This window comes from Lithobates pipiens, unplaced genomic scaffold, assembly GCF_037356315.1.
Source record: "Lithobates pipiens isolate NorthernLeopardFrog02 unplaced genomic scaffold, aLitPip1_a1.2 Scaffold_18, whole genome shotgun sequence".
NCBI classification, from domain to species: domain Eukaryota; kingdom Metazoa; phylum Chordata; class Amphibia; order Anura; family Ranidae; genus Lithobates; species Lithobates pipiens.
In genome coordinates this window covers 549,230,252-549,247,686 of record NW_027507758.1, presented here as the reverse complement: position 1 = coordinate 549,247,686, position 17,435 = coordinate 549,230,252, and the positions used below count along the sequence as shown (strand labels likewise).

The following is a 17,435-nucleotide window of genomic DNA, read 5'->3' as shown; positions in this document are numbered from 1 at the left end:
GTCCGGCTACATCGGGTTAAGGGCCGATGTGGATGCTCTGAGGAGTGATGAACCCCTGGACTACTGCGTGGGCAGGCTTGACCTCTGGCCAGAGCTTGCCCAATTTGCAATGGAACTGTTGGCTTGCCCCTCGTCCAGTGTCCTGTCCGAAAGGACGTTCAGCACAGCAGGGGGGATCGTGACCGATAAACGCACTTGCCTAGCTCACGACAGTGTTGACTACCTCACATTTATAAAAATGAATGAGGCATGGATCTCGGAGGAATTCAACACATGTGACCAATAGACCATGTATATGCATAACTCTATAAACGATTTATTTAATCGAGCACACAGACTTTTTTTCTACCTTTGGCTCACTTCCTTGTATGAAAAAAGGACACCGTACACCCATACCCTCCTGTTTGAAGAGGTTGAGCGGTGTCATATTTTTGGGTCCCGCAGCGAGTTGCTGGTATCAGTGCTGCTGTCAGTGCTCTCTATTTCGGTGCTGGTGTCAGTGCTCTCTCTCTATCTCGGTGCTGGTGTGGTCTCAGTGCTCTCTATCTCTCTGCTGTTGTCAGTGCTCTCTATCTCTCTGCTGTTGTCAGTGCTCTCTATCTCGGTGCTGGTGTCAGTGCTCTCTATCTCAGTGCTGGTGTCAGTGCTCTCTCTCTATCTCAGTGCTGGTGTGGTGTTAGTGCTCTCTATCTTAGTGCTGGTGTGATGACAGTGTTCTCTATCACGGTGCTGATGTGGTGTCAGTGCTCTCTATCACGGTGCTGGTGTGGGGTCAGTGCTCTCTATCACGGTGCTGGTGTGGGGTCAGTGCTCTCTATCACGGTGCTGGTGTGGTGTCAGTGCTCTCTATCACGGTGCTGGTGTGGTGTCAGTGCTCTCTATCACGGGGCTGGTGTGGTGTCAGTGCTCTCTATCATGGTGCTGGTGTGGTGTCAGTGCTCTCTATCTCGGTGCTGGTGTCAGTGCTCTCTATCTTGTTCTGGTGTCAGTGCTCTCTATCTCGGTGCTGGTGTCAGTGCTCTCTATCACGGTGCTGGTGTCAGTGCTCTCTATCGCGGTGTTGGTGTCAGTGCTCAGTCTCTATCGCGGTGCTGGTTTCAGACAGTGAGGGAGATAGCAGCGGAGAAGCCAATCAGCAGGCAGTGCCAGCACCATTGCTGAGGATCAGCACTGGACTGGCACCTCCAGACCACCTCAGTGGAGCCCTGCATAGGTGGGGGTAAGGGCTGGGCAGAGGGAGGGGCTCAAGCACAGGTTGGCACACTGGGACACTGGCACAGGACTGCGCTGCCCTGACCGTGGCACTGATCATCTCCTGCATCCCCTTCATAGCCTGGCCTGACCTTGCCTTTCCTCCATGGCCTTAATGCGCTCCTGAATTGTTAAAAATTTCACAGATAAAAAAAGAAGGCTTGTCGTTGGCGATCCCAGATTCACTTAATACTTTTGTTATGTCAGTGTCCATGTTGTGGGACTATGTGTGCACAGCTAGTAGTATTTTTTGGCTGAAAATATGACCTGTAGGTTTTTAAGGTTCGCCTGCCATTAAAGTCAATGGGGTCCGCCGCAAACTGTGTGGTTCGCAAACTTTTGGCCGCGTTCCCGGTTCGCGTTACGTCCCGTCGGAAGTTCATCCATCACTAGTTGGTTGGCCAAGGCCCTGGGGGGCTGCTGATTTTTTTCATTACCTTTTGCCAGATTGTTATGCTCCCAATCCCCCATGCAATTACATAACACTAAACAGTCAAGATTCCGGATTTTATAATTCTTTATTCGAGGTATAAATCAGTGGGCTGTTCAATAGGGTATATGAGATGCCCCACCTGACCCCATTTTCAGGTCAAAAGGGTATTAATCAGTAGCTGTGGCTTTGTTAACTTAGTCCCTTATAGCGATCCTTTCCTGGTTCTAATTCTCTCTTAGGTAGCACTCCCAATATAGACAGATAAACATTACTCCGAATAATGCTGTGGGTATTGACCTCACAGGCCACACTGCCTATTTCCATGGCTTGTGTTGTCAAACTTCCCTCAATCCTGGAAAGTGCCTGATACTGTGGTCATTGGATACACAGTATGAAGTTCCTGAAGTTCCTACTGGGTTTGCACTCCCGTTGCTCTCTCCCAATCAACAGTCCATGTTCTACTCGCAGAATGTCGATTCCCCAGTCTCCTTCCTCCACTTAGCTCCTACTTCCTCCACCTCCTCCTCCCACGCTGTCCGGCACATCCCCGCATGAGACATCTGGTATTCCTCCAGCGCTACATGCTGACCTCTCCTCCAGGGGCCAGATTTTCGTTTGTTGCAACTTCCATTTCCCTACCTCAAAGAAGAGTGGTCTGACTTCTTTACAAAGACAGATCGCCATTTTGTCTCTCCTCTGAACAATTGCTGGTGGCCAGCAGCCATCGTGGCCGCCGGACCCACTGATTGGCTCCCGCTGTGTCCAATCATAGCGGGAGCGTGGCTCCGGCAGCAAGCACACGTGCCTCAGAGCCGACAACATCGATGACATACAGGTACGTGATTTTGCGCTTAAGGGCCGCCCTGTCACAGTAAATGTATGTGGGGTGGTCCTTAATTGGTTAAGAAAGAAAAGAACTGGGGTGGCAGGATCACCAGGTATTAAACAGCTAACAAACAAAGACAACTAGCTTAATTTACCAGAGAGTGCCTATAAACACAGACAAAAATCTGAAATATCATATTTTAGGACAAACAAGAATTTTAATTCTACAGTAGGTAGTTGCATTAAAGGCTGCATTACTTACCTGACTCCTTATTCCAGGAGACTCTGACACTCTCCATCTCTCTCGAAATTCTGTTCTATGGGCAGAGCTATGGCATCATCATGTACAGTGCAGGGCTATTAACACTGTACTATATGAGGTGGAGGCAAGAGTGCAACTACACTCATAAGCAAATTACAAGGGTAGCAGTGGCAGGCTAGTTGCACGAATCAAGAGAGCCTGCTGGAGGGGAGAGTCAGGTAAGCTTTCCAGTGAAAGGGCCACATAGTATATTTCACAAATATTCGCCAGCCAAAAAAAATCTTTTTTTTTTTTAATAAATGACCCTCCTTTACATCTGGGTCACTATTATTGTCCCAACAGGGTCCCTCTTAAACCCCATACACACTATCAGATTTTCTGCTGATTTTTGTCTTCAGATTTTCCAAAACCATATAATATGAGGTCAAACCTTAGGAGTTTCAATGTGTATGCAATCAGGCAGGCCCTTCTACTACATGGTTTTGGCAAATCTGAGGACAAAAAGCAGCAGAAAATCTGATAGTGTGTATGGGGCTTTACACAAAAGCCCCCCCCCCCCCTTACATCAGGGTCCCCATCAGAGCCCCCTTTATGTAGCACCCTTTTAGTGTTGAGCAGGCTGATAGGTAAATTTAGCTCCACTGTATTCAGAGGAGCGAACGGTTGATTAATTAGGGCTGCTCTGTGTTTCACAGGCTGCTGATCTGTTGTTTCTCCCTGTCTTCTAGAGCAGTGTTTCTCAACTGATGGGGTAAACAGTTCAATCTCTGTATTTGTGGACAATACTAACCTAATCAGGGCAATAACTTCTCCGCAGGATGTGGAAACCTTGCAAAAAGATCTGAACAAATTAATGGGGTGGTCAACTACATGGCAAATGAGGTTCAATGTAGAGAAATGTAAAATACATTTGGGTGGCAAAAAATATGAATGCAATTTATACACTAGGGGGAGAACCTCTGCGGGAATCTAAGATGGAAAGGGACCTGGGGGTCCTAGTAGATGATAGGATCAGCAATGGCATGCAATGCCAAGCTGCTGCTAACAAATCAAACAGAATACTGGCATGCATTAAAAAGGGGATCAACTCCAGAGATAAAACGATAATTATCCCCCTCTACAAGACTCTGAATTCTCCCACTCTACAAGACTCTGGTCCGGCCGCACCTGGAGTATGCTGTCCAGTTCTGGGCAGCAGTCTTCAGGAAGGATGTACTGGAAATGGAGTGAGTACAAAGAAATGCAACAAAGCTAATAAAGGGTCTGGAAGATATTAGTTATGAGGAAAAGTTGTGAGCACTGAACTTATAATCTCTGGAGAAGAGACACTTGAGAGGGAATATGATTTCAATATACAAATACCGTACTGGTGACCCCACAATAGGGAAAAAAAAATTTGCAGAGAGGAGTTCAACAAGACTCGTGTAATAAAATAAAAGAGGTTTAACCTTAAACAACGTAGAGGGTTCTTTACTGTAAGAGCGGCAAGGATGTGGAATTCCCTTCCACAGGCGGTGATCTCAATGGTGAGCATCGATAGTTTCAAGAAACTATTAGATAAGCACCTGAATGACCGCAACATACAGGGATATACAATGTAATACTGACATATAATCACACACATAGGTTGGACTTGATGGACTTGTGTCTTTGTTCAACCTCACCTACTATGTAACTCCAGCCCTCAAGGCGCCTCAACAGGTCATGTTTTCAGGATTTCCCTCGGATAAAACTGCTGTGGTGATTACTAAAGGCAGTGAAACTGATCAAACGACCTGTGCAAAATAATGGAAATCCTGAAAACATGACCTGTTGGTGCGCCTTGAGGACTGGAGTTGAGAAATACTGTTCTAGAGGATTCTAGAACCGTAGTGGGAGGAAGAAATTGGCATGCAGCTTGAATATTTATGATACTCCAGTCAATATCTGGGGAGGTGTGCCCAATAGGAGGTGAGGAAGCCTATAAATAGTCTGATCCTGCTCACACACGACCGTTTTTTTTCATCAGAATAAACTTTAACGTTTTTTCCTGCTGAAATGGACTTTCCTACACATGATTACAACAAATTCTGATCGTTTAGAACACGGTAATGTACAACACGTATGACGGGTCTAGAAAAAGGAAGTTCAATAGCCAGTAGCCAATAGCTGCCCTTGCATCATTTTTGGTCTGTCGGAACAACTTACAGACGAATAGTTCTCCCGATAGGAATTGATTCAGTCGGAAAGATTTAAAACATGTTCCATTTCTAGGTCCGTCAGAATTTAAAAAAAAAAAAGTCTGCGGAAGCCCACACACGATCGAAATATCCAATAAAATTATTCCGTCAGACTTTTTTCAGGCCATGGGGCCTGAGCAGCAAGGAGCAGTGTTCCAGGGTCCAGCCCTGCAGGAGGAGTCCCCTGTGCAAGGACTCTGACCCTGGTGCAGGACCTTATAAAAGGCCTTTCAGAAGACACAGAGGTCACAGCCAGGCTTAGCTTGGGGACCTATTCACAAGTTCAAATCCAGGCATCAAGCTGGGTCTGGAGAATCTCACTGGAGAGAGAGAAAGGATGAGGTTGATGGAAAAGAGTCCAGATGTCCTATGGTGCTGTGAATCCACACCTCCCTCACTAAAAAGAGGCTGGAGGATATTGGCTGGAGGCAACCAATGATCCTGTGGCTATGTGAGTAGAAGACTCTAATACTAAAGAGTAGTGACAGTGTGTAACTTTTGGACTCTGGAAGGAGTACAGGTCACCATCATCATAGAGATTCTGTGAGACGTTCCGTGTTTTGTACAGTGCAGCCAGAAAGGAGGAGTCCTCAAGTTGTTCAGTTATCCAGCTTTCTGGGGTATCCCATATTCCCTCTCCCTATCCAAGTTCATTGTTCCCAATAAAACCGCAAAAAGAAACCCCTAGGCTGTACTTTGGAGCAAGTGGAAGAGTGCAGGAAATGCTGTGTGCTCTAAGGTGGAAATAGGACCAAAATGAACCAGCAGCTCTTTAGGAAGTGTGCTATACTTGCATCAGGGTCCCCCATCAGAGTCCCCCCTTACATCAGGGTCCCCATCAGAGTCCCCCCTTAGTTCAGAGTCCCCATTCCATCAGGGTCTCCATCAGAGTTCCTCTTACAATAGGGTCCCCATCAGAGTCCCCCCTTACATCGGGAACCCTTTAGAGTCTCCCCTTACATCAGGGTCCCCATCAGAGTCTCCCCTTACATCAGGATCCACATCAGAGTCTCCCCTTACATCGGGAACCCTTTAGAGTCTCCCCTTACATCAGGAACCCATCAGAGTCTCCCCTTACACCAGGGTACACATCAGAGTCTCCCCCTTACACCAGGGTACACATCAGAGTCTCCCCCTTACACCAGGGTACACATCAGAGTCTCCCCTTACACCAGGGTACACATCAGAGTCCCCCTTACACCAGGGTACACATCAGAGTCCTCCCTACACCAGGGTACACATCAGAATCTCCCTATACATCAGAGTTCCCCCTTATATCAGGGTTTCCATTAGAGACCCACTTATATTAGATCAAAGAAGAGACTCTGCTGACCTAACATCTCGGTCTGTGCACATTGAGGGTATGTCACTGGCCCTATCCATTGGCCTGATAAAATCTTGTAAACGAGCCAGATTTGGCCCATGACTCTGAGCCATAGTTTGGACCAGGGCTTTTTTTCAGCGGGAACGTGGGGGAACTCCAGCACTGAATGTATGTAATGGCAAGGAGTGCTGGGTTGTGCTACAGTGTCTATTGATGCTGGTGGATCTATTGTTGCTGGAGGGGATCTATTTCTGCAGAAGGGTTGATTGCTGCTGGGGAGGTCCATTGTTGCTGGTGGGGGATCTATTGTTGCTGTGGTGGGTCTTATGTTGCTGTGGGGGGTCAGTTATCGCTGGGAGGGATCTACTGTTATGGGAGCAGTCTATTATAGCTAGCTTCATAGAGGGTCTATTGTTGCTGGGGGTATTTTGTTGTAGATGGTCCATTGTTGCTGGGGGGATGGGGGATCTATTGTTGCTGTTGGGTCTATTGCGGTTGGCTGTGGGGGGTCTATTTTACTACTTTTCTTGTTATCAATAACAAATTTCATACAAATTACATAGTACTACAAATATTACTTGGTTCTGTATTCTCTAAAAGGGGCAGTGCTGGGAGGTGGGAACTCCTCCAAAAGGGGGAGTTCCCGCACCCCTGGTTTGGACATTTGATTTAACAAGCTTTTAGCCCTTGCTGCACCCAGGGTTGGGCTTTCAGGCAATCTTTCTCAACCAGGGTTCTGTGGTTTTATTGCAATTCCAATTCATAATTATCTTATTTATTTTAACAGGGTACTAATTTCAATCATAATCGTTATCTCATTACATCTGCTCTACAATTGCATTGCTTCATATTGTAACATATAATGATGGAAACAATATTAATAAACAAATACTACAGCAGATAAAAAAAAAACATTGTAGACTATTATAAAATTGTAACATTTATTACAAAATAGCACCCCAAGCACTCTTATGCGATACTGTTCACTTGTTCGCTGTGCTCCCGTGTCATTAAAGCTGATTGAAGACAGCCCCTGTTGCTAAGAGGCAGACAGGAGGACGCTGCTGTACGGAAAATGAGTGGGCGAGGAAATGGGTAGCCAATCGGGAGGCAGTGTGCGGCCAGTGACGTCGGCGCCCGGGAAGGAATTGTACGGACGGTGGAGGTGTACACAGTGGTAGGTGAGATGGGGTTATGGTGGGGCCTGGTGTGTAGCGGTGGGAGTCCGCGTGACCGTGTGCTGTTTCCGGGAGCTGTAGACGTTTTTCAGAGAACAGCGGGCTCGTTCCGTCTGTGTCTGTTCTGTACTGAGAGGGTAGAAACCTGGCTATACATTCACCGTCCAATCTCCAACTATTAAACGCTTATTGATGGCATAGCACTGTTATAGTATATAGCCTAGCTGTATCATTTATATTATATTTTATATACAGGCAGGTGTTACTGTATATAGGCTACTATTATGATTTTATATATACACTGTATAAAGGTCAGTAGTATAATATGACCGGGGGTGACGTTGGAGAGGGTCAGAGAGCGTGACTCTTGTATTATATCTGTAGTCTCTGGCCATATCTTGCATTGTATAAACAGAAAAGTCAGTGCTACACCACATACACCATATAGATAGCAGAGCTCCTAGGTGCTCGATCCACAGTTACTGGCTGAGTAAAGTAATGTACAAAAAATGATCCGCACTCCGGTTGTTCTTAAAATTTCTTAATTTTATTGAATAGCCACAGTGAACAAACGCAGATAAAGTCAATTGACGTGTTTCAGCCTATAAGGCCTTAGTCATAACCATGAACAGGCCTCGCCTTGGTCAGCCAAAGAAGCTGAGTGCACGTGCTCAGCATCATATCCAGAAGTTGTTTTTGGGAAATAGATGTATGAGTGCTGCCAGCATTGCTGCAGAGGTTGAAGGGGGGGGGGGGGGGGGGGGGGGGGGTTCAGCCTGTCAGTGCTCTGCTTTAGTATGTCAAAGTACATGTTGGCATTTATGGTTCGCTCAATGAACTGTAGCTCCCCAGTGTCATTCATGCAGCCCCAGACCATGACACTCCCACCATCATGCTTGACTGTAGGACAGACACCCTTGTCTTTGTACTCCCCACCTGGTTGCCATCACACACACACACTCTTGACACCATCTGAACCAAATAAGCTTATCTTGGTCTCGTCGGACCACAGGGCATGGTTCCAGTAATCCATGTCCTTAGTCTGCTTGTCTTCAGCAAACTGTTTGCGAGCTTTCTTGTGCATCGTCTTTAGAAGAGGCTTCCTTCTGGGACGACAGCCATGCAGACCAATTTGATGCAGTGTATGGTCTGAGCACTGACAAGCTGACCATCCACCCCTTCAACCTCTGCAGCAATGCTGGCAGCACTCATACATCTATTTCCCAAAGCAGGGTGGATTTGATTTAAATCGAGTCAATTTAAAACACTATTAAAAAGGCTCATAATTTTTAAAGACCAATTGTCATTTCTGTCCTGCAACAGATCCTCTTCTGACCCGCTGTTAACTCACAACAGTCCCATTCACTTTAATAGGATGGTTGGTGATGCGACAGGGAAACAACAAGGTGAGGGATGTTGCAGCAGCATGTGAGTGGATGCCCACTAACAGGCACTGCCATGATGGATCTGAAATGACAGGTGCTCTTTTAATGTAAGGACTTATTCTTGTTGGTAGTTGGAATCTTTTTAATATTTGCAAACAAAATGAAGGCCTCCTATTTAGAATAATAGGCTGTCAGGTTAGTAAAATAGCCATATCAGAACTGATTCAATCATACAGTTTGTAGTGTACATAGATTTGCAAAACAATAGGATAAAAGAATACTTCTGAATTTTGTTTTATCTTGTGTAAAAGAAGGGGGTACTAATGCGCAAACCACAAGGGGAAAAAATATTAAGCCTAACAGAGTAGCTGCCAACGTAAGATGTTCTCACACTAGACAGAAAAGATAGTAATAGCAGGTAATGTGGCGCTTACGAAAAAAACAAATAATTGTGGTGCTTCATAAATATAATCTTAAATTCACCAAAAGCACCTAGTAAAGAAAATTATTTGGAAATTCCATAGCGATAGATCCAAATAATTAATGTCATTGGAAATAAAAAAATAAAAAAAAAAAATTATATATATATATATATATATATATATATATATATATATATATATATATATATATATATATAATATAAAATCTCAAATGATTATCAAACCAATGCTATAACAATAAATGAAAAAAAATGTGCAAAACAGCACTCAGCAATCTAATCGATGTTCAATGGTGTCTTTACAAGGTATAATGACTAAGTTCACATATGCAAATAGATTCAATCCTGTAATAAGTCCAAACCGTGGAGATAGGATCAACAATATGTGAATAACCAACATGCATCAGTGGCATAAACGTGTGTAAAAATAGAAAAAGGGAAAGGTCTGGTGTCCCCAGTAACCCACCTCCATCCCTGTATATAATAAAACGCGAAGGGTTTGCTCCGGGACTTTAAATGAATTGGGTACCGTTTCCGTCAGTAAACAAAACAGTAGTAAATGCAGTATATGATTTATTCAAGTAACATTGTTTACATGTATAGATAGCACCAACAATTGTCAATTTAAAAAAAAAAGATGCATAAACAAGGAATTTTGATATATTGATGTAATGGCAGTCATAGTACACGGGCATCATACTACCCGACGCGTTTTGCGAGATCCAGCTCGTTCTTCAATGGTGAATGTGTGTAACAATGTGCCTTGAATGGAAAAGTATATATTTGGCAATATGGTACAGTATTAATTATAAAGGCACGGGGTAGGAGGGGCTAAGTGTCCCCATACTGAGCTTGGCCATGGCTACAGGTGTGCGGCTCCAAGATGGCGGCAGCAGGTGCCTCAACAGGGAGCTGAGGGGCGGAGTCAGATGAGACCCCGTCAGGGGCCAAACGGAGAGCTGCCATGGATATAGTGATGTGAACACTAAATCACTATAGCCATGCCATGCCTGCTCTCCATTTGGCCCCTGGCGAGGTCCCATCTGCTGCCGCCATCTTGGAGCTGCACACCTGTAGCCATGGCCAAGCTCAGTTGTGAGTATGGGGACCCTTAACCCCTCCTACCCTGTGCCTTTATAATTAATACTGTGCCATATTGCCAAATCTATACTTTTTCAATTTAGGCACATTGTTGTTACACACATCCACCCCTGAAGAGCGAGCTGGATCTCGCAAAATGCATTGAGTAGTATGATGCCCGTGTACTATGACTGCCATTACATCAATGTATCAATATTCCTTGTTTATGTATCCTTCTTTTATTTTTTTTATTTTTTTTTTAATTGGCAATTGTTGGCATCTATACATGTAAACAATGTTACTTTTTAATCCATTTATTGCATTTACTACTGTTTTGTTTACTGACGGAAACGTTACCCACTTAATTTAAAGTCCCAGGGCAAACGCTTCGTTTTATTACATGTAAAAAGTAATGTGCAAACAATAGTAAATATGAAGCACCACAATTTTTGTTTTTTAGTAAGCACCACATTACCTGCTTTTAGTATTTGTTTTATCTCATGGTTACTGTGAAATTGTGTTAATGCATCAATGCAGTGCATGTTATCTCAGCTTGCATTCATTGAATGAGTTTACCAAAATTGAAAATATTACAGAATATACAGCCTCATGCTACATAACTAAGCTCCATTGCATGCTAAATAAACTAAATGAATAATGTATCTTAAATAGAAAACTATCTTTTGATAGATTTTTACCCCAAAAGCATTTTATTAACCACTTAACAACCGCCCATTGCCGATTAACGGCTTCAGGGCGGTTGTTTAACTCTGAGAGGCCGTTAATTAACGGCCTCCCAGAATTCTGCTCTCGCGCGCCCCCTGAGGCGCGCACACGAGAGCATCCGTGACCGCTGGGTCCAGTGGACCCGGCGCATCACGAATCACGGTAAACGCCCGCTCATCGCGGCCGTTTACCACGTGATCGCTCCGTCAAATGACGGAGTGATCACTTGTAAACAAACCGGCGTCATGTTATGACGCCGGTTCCTCCCTCCCCCTCTCTGTACCGATCGGTACAGCGGAGGGGGAAGAGATCGGTGTCAGCAGCGATGTGGGCTGCATCTGCAGTGCCCACATCGCTGCTCACCGAAAATTAACCCCTCAATACCCTGCCAACACTCTGCAATGCCCTGCCAACACTCTGCAATGCCCTGCCAACACTCTGCAATGCCCTGCCAACACTCTGCAATGCTCTGCAACGCCATACTCTGAGATACCCAGCCATACTCTGAGATACCCAGCCATAGTCGGTGATACCCTGCAATACCCAGCCATAGACATTTACCCCCCCCCCTCCCGCCGCCCTCCGGTGCTTCTACCGAATCGCTAATACGATCAAAGCCAGAATCTTTTTTTTTTTTTTTTTTTTTTCAGGCTTCCCAGCTTAGAGGTGAGATGCGGGGTCTTATTGACCCCACATCTCACTGTAAAGAGGACCTGTCATGCCATATTCCTATTACAAGGGATGTTTACATTCCTTGTAATAGGAATAAAAGTGATCAAAAAAATTATTTTTGGGGAAAAAAATGTCAAACTAAAATAAATAAAGTAAAATGAACAATAAAAAAATATGTTTTTTTTTAAAGCGCCCATGTCCCCATGTGCTCGCATGCAGAAGCGAACGCATACGTAAGTCCCGCCCACATATGAAAACGGTGTTCAAACCACACATGTGAGGTATCGCTGCGAACGTTAGAGCGAGAGCAATAATTCTAGCCCTAGACCTCCTCTGTAACTCAAAACATTTAACCACTAAAAAAAAATTTAATCGTCGCCTATGGGGATTTTTAAGTAGCGACGTTTGGCGCCATTCCACGAGCGTGTGCAATTTTGAAGAGTGACATATTAGGTATCTATTTACTCAGCGTAACTTCATCTTTCACAGTATGCAAAAATTGGGCTAACTTTACTGTGTGTTTTTTTTTTTTTTAAGCACAAAACAGTTTTTTTTCCAAAAAAAAGCATTCGAAAAATTACTGCGCAAATACCGTGCGAGATAAAAAGTTGCAAAGACCACCATTGTATTCTCCAGGGTGTTTGCTAAAAAAACATATATAATGTTTTGGAGTTCTATGTAATTTTCTAGCAAATAAATGATGATTTTTACATGTAGGAGAGAAATGTCAGAATTGTCCTGGGTGCTCCAGAACACCTGATGGCCCTCCCTGCATGTTGGACCTCTGTATGTGGCCACACTGTGTAAAAGTCTCACACATGTGGTATCGCCATACTCGGGAGTAATAGCAGAATGTGTTTTGGGGTGTAATTTGTGGTATGCATATGCTGTGTGAGAAATAAACTGATAATATGACAATTTTGTGAAAAAAAAAAAAAAAAGTAAAAAAAATCTTGATTTTGCAAAGAATTGTGGGAAAAAATGACAACTTCAAAAAACTCATCATGCCTCTTACTAAATACCTTGGAATGTCTTCTTTCCAAAAAGGGGTCATTTGGGGGGTATTTGTACTTTTCTGGCATGTTAGGGTCTCAAGAATTGAAATAGGCCGTCAGTACTTCAGGTGTGATCAATTTTCAGATATTGGCACCATAGCTTGTGGACTCTATAATTTTCACAAAGACCAAATAATATCCACCAATTTGTACTTATTTTTACCAAAGATATGTAGTAGTATAAATTTTGTCCTGCTAAATTTTCTAACAGAAACAAAGAAAAATTCATTTTTTTACAGAATTTTCGGTATTTTTTCTTTTATAGCACAAAAAATAAAAAACCGAGCGGTGATTAAATACCACCAAAAGAAAGCTCTATTTGTGTGAAAAAAAGGACAAAAATTTCATATAGGTCCAGTGTTGCATGACTGAGTAATTGTCATTCAAAATGCGAGAGCACCGAAAGCTGAAAATTGGTCTGGTTATTAAGGGTGTTTAAGTGCCCAGTGGTCAAGTGGTTAAAATAAATTTTGATAATAAAAAAAAAAATACAACTTAAAAAAATAAATCAGTGATTTTATATCCATCTTGTCCCACAGACAACATCTGAATATGACGCTGAGCACGTGCCCTCAACTTCTTTGGTCGACCATGACGAGGCCTGTTCTGAGTGGAACCTGTCCTGTTAATCCGCTGTATGGTCTTGGCCACCATGCTGCAGCTCAGTTTCAGGGTCTTGGTGATCTTATAGCCTAGGCCAGGGATATGCAATTAGTGGACCTCCAGCTGTTGCAAAACTACAAGTCCCATCATGCCTCTGGGTCTCATGCTTGTGGCTGTCAGAGTCTCGCTATGCCTCATGGGACTTGTAGTTCTGCAACAGCTGGAGGTCCGCTAATTGCATATCCCTCGCCTAGGCCATTTTTATGTAGAGCAACAATTCTTTTTTTCAGATCCTCAGTTATTTGCCATGAGGTGCCATGTTAAACTTCCACTGACCAATATGAGAGAGTGAGAGCGATAACACCAAATTTAACACACCTGCTCCCCATTCACACCTGAGACCTTGTAACACTGTCACATGACACCAGGGAGGGAGAATGGCTAATTGGGCCCAATTTGGAATTTTTTTCACTTAGGGGTGTACTCACTTTTGTTGCCAGCGGTTTAGACATGAATGGCTGTGTGTTGAGTAATTTTGAGGGGACAGCAAATTTGCACTGTTATACAAGCTGTACACTCACTACTTTACATTGTAGCAAAGTGTCATTTCTTCAGTGTTGTCACATGAAAAAATATAATAAAATCTTTATAAAAATGTGAGGGGTGTACTCTAGAGCTGAAACAACTAATTGCTTACTATTTCCATAATAGATTAATCGGCCAGTAACTTTAATGAGTTTAAAAAAATTGGTGCTTCTTTTTTTGGTTCAATATACTTCAATGGAGAAGCTGCAGAAACGCATGTAATGCGTTTTTGCAGCAAAATCACGTGCGCAAAAATCAAAACGCACAGCAAAAAGCACTGCAGAAACAGATTAAAGGAAATCTGCATAGGTGTGTACTGAGCCCTATGCTGGCCACATGGATCAATTTTCAGACAAAAAAATCTTTACATTCGCTGAATGAAAGAATGTTTGAAATTTTCACTTGTTTTTAATATTCTGTTAAATTAGCAGCACCTTCTTAAATCGACAGGACTAATCTGTGTATCGCATACTGTAGCCAGTCTGTGGGAGCCAGAATTTATTGTTGGTTGGTAGGGGATCAGATACTTATTTTACTCACTGAACTGCACCTTCATTTATAATATTTGTATTGTGTTTTTTTTTTTCGGGATTTTTGATTAACATTCTGTCATTTTAAAATACACCTATGATAACAATTATAGACCCTTCATTTCTTTGTAAGTGGGCAAACTTGCAAAATCTGCAGGGGATCAAATAATTGTGAATGAACGAAGAGGCTGCTCATCAGCCCCCTTGTAATCCATTCAGGACTACAAACCATCAGCCACAATGGCTGATGGTAGTTTTAGTTAGTGCATTCACAGGAAGCTGTGAATGATTGACACAGTTGTGTGGGCAGAGCGCCACGCAGCCATGTTATTTTCAAAAAGGCACAGCGGACGCAGGGACAAGATCCCCTGCTCGCTGAGAGGGGGGAGAGGCTGCAGCTACTGGAACATGTTGCCTTTTCCACCATAAATACGGGTGGAACACGTAATCTGTTCCAAAAGGTGAACATATCTTTTAACCAGTTGCCGACCGCCGCACGCCGATGTACGTCGGTGCAATGGCACGGGCAGGCATAAGGGCTTACATGTACGTCCCTTGCCTCCCGCGGGTCGGGGGCCCGATCGGGCCCCCGCCCGGTGCCTGCGGCGGTCGGTATTCGTTCGGGAGCGATCCCGGACGAGGGGACGGCCATTCATTCATGGCCACCCCCTCGCGATCGCTCCCGACGAATGAAAATGCTCGGTGACATCACTTCCTCTCCTGTAATGTAAACACAGGAGAGGAAATGATGTAATCTCTCCTCGTGTCGGTCTTTTTCGTTCCGGCACGGAGGAGAGAGGATCGGTAAGTTGCACCCAACACTACACTTACAGTAGAACACGCCAGGCACACTTTTCACCCCCCTGATCACCCCCAATCACCCCCCAATCACCCCTGCCCCCCCCAGTCACAGTGACACCAAGTGCATTTTTTTTTTTTTTTCTTTTTTTTTTTTTTTTTTTTGCATTGGTGTCATTTGTGACTGTAATAACTGTTAGGGCAGTTAGGGCTAGCCCCCTTTAGCTCTAGGGTGCCCCCCTAACCCCCCCCAATAAAGGTTTAACCCCGTGATCACCCCCCGTCACCAGTGTCACTAATAAGCGATTTTTTTCTGATCGCTGTATTAGTGTCACAGGTGACCCTAGATAGGCAGGTAAGTATTTGGGTTCGCCGCAGCTTTTTATAGCGTCAGGGACCCCCATATACTACCGCATAGCCCCCTGATTGCCCCCCAGTTAACCCTTTCACCAGTGATCACCATATAACTGTTACAGGTGACGCTGGTTGGTTAGTTATTTTTTTTTTGTTTCAGGGCACCCGCCATTTATTACCTAATAAAGGTTTAACCCCCTGATCACCCGGCGGGTGATATAAGTTTTTTAGGGTCAGATAAGGCCTGCGTCGCCCCAGCGTCAGGTTAGTGCCAGTACCGCTAACACCCACGCGCAAAGCATACACCTCCCTTAGTAATATAGTATCTGATCAGATATATATTATCGTTGCCAGCATTTTAGGTTTCCCAAAACGCATTGTTAGCGGGATCAGCCCAGATACCCGCTAGCACCTGCGTTTAGCCCCTACGCCAAGCCCAGCCCAGCCCACCCAAGTGCAGTATCGATCGATCACTGTCACTTACAAAACACAACACACATAACTGCAGCGTTCGCAGAGTCAGGCTTGATCCCTGCGATCGCTAACAGTTTTTTTTGTAGCGTTTTGAAACAGTCGCTGACAGGCTAGGTGCTTTTTTACCTGTGAGTCTCACTAGTGTACCCCTAAATTTAGAGCCCAAAATGGCAAAGCGAAGGTACACTAGTGATGAGGCCTACACGTTTCTGAGCATGACAGATAGTGAAGAGGACGTCACTCATCTGTCAGATTCAGGCTCAGAATACAAACCTGTAGAGGACAGCGGCTCCATGACAGATGGCTCTGACGACGGAGATGAGGCCGCTGCTAAGAACAGGTGTGCCCAATCCCGTATGTATTCTGTTGCTGAGGTGCAGGAACCGCAGGTCACTCGTATGGAGCAGAGACGTACTAGAGCCGCTCAGCCTTCTGGTGAACTGGCAAGCACCAGCGGCCTAGTACACCCTGGACCTACATCCAGCACTGCAGTAACACGTGGTGACGTGGCGAGTCCCATAAGTGCAGTTCAAGCTGGCGAGGTGGCAAGCACAAGTAGTGTCCCGCTGCCACCAAGAAAACAAAGACAGGCCCGTCGTACCCATAGTGCCCTTCCTGCAGAATTCGCCAATCCTATTTGGGTGCCCACCACTTCTGCAGAACCCGTACTTCCCCCATTCACTGGCCAACCTGGCATTAACGTGGAAACAGTTGATTTTACGACACTTGACTTTTACTCACTGTTTTTCACCGAAGATCTCTATAGATCTATTGTGGACCAAACCAATTTGTACGCTGCTCAACACATCGCCACTATTCCCCAGTCCGCCCTTGCCAGACAATGGAAACCAGTTACGGTTTCCGAATTTAAAATCTTTCTGGGCCTCTCCCTCAACATGGGCATAACCAAAAAGAGTGAGTTGCGGTCATATTGGTCCATTGACCCAATTCACCATATGCGCGTGTTCTCTGCTTCCATGTCCAGGGCACGATACGAGATGATTTTGCGGTTCATGCACTTCAGCGACAATGAACTCTGTCGTCCTCGTGGAGACCCTGAGTACGATCGGCTCTACAAAATTCGGCCCCTCATAAACCACTTCAACCAACGTTTTGCAGCCTTGTTTACTCCCGATCAAGTTGTCTGCGTTGATGAGTCCCTGATTAAATTTTCTGGTCGCTTGTCATTCAAGCAATACGTCCCCAACAAGCGTTCCAGATACGGGGTCAAGATGTATA

At 44.5% G+C, this 17,435-nt stretch overlaps 1 protein-coding gene across 4 annotated transcripts in view; it reads left to right on the top strand.

The window, feature by feature from the left end:
* Positions 1–7,373: 7,373 nt before the first annotated feature.
* The window catches only part of WDCP (WD repeat and coiled coil containing), a 53,149-nt gene continuing 43,087 nt past the window's right edge, over positions 7,374–17,435 (top strand). Inside the window, exon 1 of one of the 4 annotated variants that reach the window (XM_077488865.1) lies at positions 7,374–7,491. The gene's annotated coding sequence lies outside the window, so the exon portion shown is untranslated. Of the gene's footprint in view, positions 7,492–8,796; positions 8,921–13,373; positions 13,488–17,435 lie in introns of those variants that run through there. The other 3 variants (XM_077488866.1, XM_077488868.1, XM_077488867.1) reach the window with 3 other exon arrangements.